This window comes from Lipotes vexillifer, unplaced genomic scaffold, assembly GCF_000442215.2.
Source record: "Lipotes vexillifer unplaced genomic scaffold, Lipotes_vexillifer_v1.1 scaffold75, whole genome shotgun sequence".
In the NCBI taxonomy this organism is placed as follows: Eukaryota; Metazoa; Chordata; class Mammalia; order Artiodactyla; family Lipotidae; genus Lipotes; species Lipotes vexillifer.
In genome coordinates, this window is record NW_006771517.1 from 2,570,483 (window position 1) to 2,574,640 (window position 4,158).

Below are 4,158 nucleotides of genomic sequence, written 5' to 3' on the forward strand. Positions count from 1 at the left end.
CTTTCCTCTGTATGACTTTGGGCAAACCCCTTACCCTTTCAGACCATCAGTTCCTGCCTCTGCACTAATGAAGGGTTTGGACCAGATTCTAGAGTTCCATGACTTTCTTTTTCTCCCCAGGATATAAGTATTACCTTCCATAGGCAAAGATAAGGGGAGGGGTAGTGGGGTCATTCTTATCCACTGACCCCTCCCTCTGTCAGCTGCACCAGGAGGCCTCAGGATGGGTCCAAGATGCTCACTTGGACCAGGATGGTGCAAAAACACTTCCTCCTTACAGGATGCTTTCTATACATCTTGGCATCAGAGCCCCGAGTCCACCCCATCCTGAACGATTACTAACCCCAGTTTACAGATGAGGTGGCGGAGGGAGACTGGCAGTCTGCAGGAACTCGGACCCACGTCTGTAGACTCCTGGAACAGATCTTGTTCCACAGTGGGAGCAGGACCCCACACCTTCCTGGCTTCCAGGGGACCCGCAGGGGTGGCACAGGTTCTGCCCAGAGAGGCTAGCTGATGCCTAATGGTCCCAGGTGGCTCAGAAGATACTTTGGACATGCATTTAAATGGCCTCTAAGAGCCAGGGGGCAGGAGAACTGGGATGTCTTTGCCCCTCCGAGTCCACCCACCTAGAAACCATCACCCACAGGTCCTGACCTCACCCTGTACAAATGTGCCCTCCTGGAGGCACTAACCCCTCCATCCTTCAGGCTCCGCAGCCAGATGCATCATCTCTGTTCTCTACCACTAGGGGGAGCTCCAAGACAGCTGGAGAGAGATGCCTAAGGCTCATGCCTCTACCCTCCCCCTTTAGTCTCAAGGTGGTGGGGATGGGGGTGGGGGCAGCCCTTCTGGGAGGGTCCTCAGTCCTCCTCCACAAAGCAGGCCCTACTGCCCCTCCCCATTCTGCACCCTTCCACCGCCCCCTCCCCCCACCCCTTGCCTTTCCATAAACAGCTGGGATGGATACTGACTTTGCTTCTCTTCTTCCTGACCACCAGGGCCTGGGGAGGGAAGAAAGAAACTGCTATGAGCACCTACTGTGTGCTGGGCACTTAAATCCATTATTTCTCGTTTGCACCTCACGATAATCCTTTGAGAAAGTGGATGATTATCTTCATTTTACTGATGAGGTGAGAGATTTCTCAGCCATCTTGACAAATTTCTGTCTCCATCCCTGAGAGGGATGTGAGGAGGGGGTTCTGAGAGCCGGACCTGGAGCCAAAGGTGGGATCTTTTCCAGGAAGATAAGAACAGTTAACCTCCACTAGCACTCACTGGGGGCCAGGCCTTGTTCTCAGGGCCTCACAGACATGAGCTCGTTGAACCTTCACAACCACCTAGGTGGGGACTATTACTCCCAAATCTCACTCCCAGGCTCCAGGCTTGGATTTCCACCTGAATTCACCTACATGTTGAATCTCAGCTCAACTTTCCCGAACTGTTCTCCTTTCCACCCCTCCCCTTCCAGACCTGCCCCTCCTATGCTGCCCACTCCTGAGAGAGTGGCAGCTCCGGCCAAAGCCTTGAAGTCATCCTTGACTCCTCTCTTTCCTCACAGCCTGAATCCAAGCCACCAGACAGTCCTGTCAATTCACCCTTGGAAATGCACCCGGAACCTCAGTGCTTCTCGCCTTCCTCAAGGCCAGTTCCCTGGCTCTCATCTGGATTATTGCACAAGCTTCTCCCCGCTCTCCCGGCTTCTTGCTTCTGTGTGCACACATGCGCACACACACACACACACACACACACACTCTAATCTTTACAGAGCAGTCACACAGATCCTGGATGACATAGGTTAGACAGTGTCCCCTCTCTGCTTGGAACCCTCCTGTGGCTCCCACCTTACCCAAAGTAAAAGCCAAAATCCTCCCTGTGGCCTACAAGGTCTGACATGATCTGCTGACACCCTTCTCCCACTTTCTTCCCCTGTGGCCTCAGCTCCCACCACTCTCCCCGCTCCTGTCTCCTCTCCAGCCAGACCGGCCTCCTGGCTATTCCTTCAACATCAAGCACAGCTCCTGCCTGAAGCCTTTGCCTAGCCATTCCCTGCTGGTGCGTTCTTCCCCAGTTCAGCACTTGGTCAATCCCCCCACTTCCTTCAAGTCTTTGTGCAAATGTCACCTTCTCAGTGGGGCCTTCCCTGAGCAGCCTATATTTTTTTGGCCGTGGGATCTTATTTCCCTGACCAGGGATCGAACTCGGGCTCTCCGCAGTGAGAGCAAGGAGTCCTAACCACTGGACCACCAGGGAATTCCTGCTGAGCAGCCTATTTTAGAAGGTGACTATGCCCCCATTCCCTGTTCCCTGTGTACTTTGGGTTGTTTTTTTTTTAACTTTTTATTGGAGTACAGTTGATTAACAATGTTGTGTTAGTTTCAGGTGTACAACAAAGTGATTCAGTTATACATATACATGTATCTATTCTTTTTCAAATTCTTTTCCCAATTAGGTTGCTACAGAATATTGAGCAGAGTTCCCTGTGCTATACAGTAGATCCTTGTTGGTTATCCATTTTAAATCCAGTAGTGTGTATATGTCAATCCCAAACTCCCTAACTCTCCCTCCCCCTGACCCTTCCCTCGGTAAATATAAGTTCCTTCTCTAAGTCTGTGAGTCTGTTTCTGCTTTGTAAATAAGTTCATTTGTATCAATTTTTTTTAGATTCCGCATATAAGTGATATCGTATTTCTCTTGCTCTCTCTGACTTACTTCACTCAGTATGACAATCTCTAGGTCCATTTGTTGCTGCAAATGGCATTATTTCATTCTTTTTAATGGCTGAGTAATATTCTACTTTGGTTTTTTGCTTTCCTATAGCATTTACCACTTTTCAAATACCAGATAATTTACTTGTGTGTTACAGCATCATTTGTTACCTGTCTACCCTTGCCACAGTATGTGCTCCACAAGGGCAAGGATCTTTGCTTGCTTTGTTTGCTGACATATCCCAAGTGCCTACAACAGTGCCTGCCACATAGTAGATGCTCGACAGAAATGTGTTGAATAAATCAATCCTAATTTTATAGACGAGGACAGTGAGGCTTAGAGACATTAAGCCATTTGCCCAAGGTCAACAAGTAAATGCATAGCTGGGATTCAAATGCAGACAGTCAGCTTGAGGAAGCCACAGCTTGGGCCCCTGCACTATGTTGCCCCTTGGCTTGAAGGCCCAGAGCTGGGGTCACAATATTAAGTGCCCACAAATGTATCCAGATGTTCGTCGCTCTGTGGAAATACGAGCATAGTATTAATAGATTTTTTTTTCAGAGAAGTTAGGAATCCAAAATTTTATATGAGTTGTATCCATTTTTTTTTTTTTTTTTTTTTTTTTTGCGGTACGCAGGCCTCTCACTGCTGTGGTCTCTCCCGTTGCGGAGCACAGGCTCCGGATGTGCAGGCTCAGCGGCCATGGCTTATGGGCCCAGCTGCTCCGCAGCATGTGGGATCTTCCCGGACCGGGACACGAACCCACATCCCCTGCATCGGCAGACGGACTCTCAACCACTGCGCCACCAGGGAAGCCCGAGTTGTATCCCTTTTTAAACATTAGTATCTGTTTCAAAATATGACTGAGCACTGCTCACAAGAGAAATTCCCGGGGACAGCTTCAACGCATGAGCTGCTGTGTGTGACCTCTGACCTAGACGTTCTGGGTTAGCTCCCACAGCTAATCAGGACCAGGGAGAGAATTTCACACTGACAAATGGCCCAGAAATTGGAAGAAGCTCCACTCCAGAATATCTATGTCACATAAGATTTCCTTTCTAGCTGCCACATGGGAAGCCAACCCTTGTCTGTAACCCCAGTAAATCTCAGGCCTCCACACAGCCTTGTCCCCATAGAGCATCCCATTTTGGAGAAGCAGAATCCAATAACCAAAATTAATTCCCAATAATGCCCAATGTCATTGCAATCCTTGAAGAGTGTTGAAGGAGGCTCACTCTCATACTCTGCTAGTAGGGATGTGTACTGAGTTGAATAGTGGTTTCCAAAAGTTCATATCCACCTGGAATCTGTGAATATGACCTTATTTGGAAATAAAGTCTTTGGAGCTATAATAAAGTTAAAATGAGTCCATATTGGATTAGGATGGGCCCTAATCCAATAAAGTGTCCTAATAAGAAGAGGAAAACGTGGATATGACACAGACAGAGG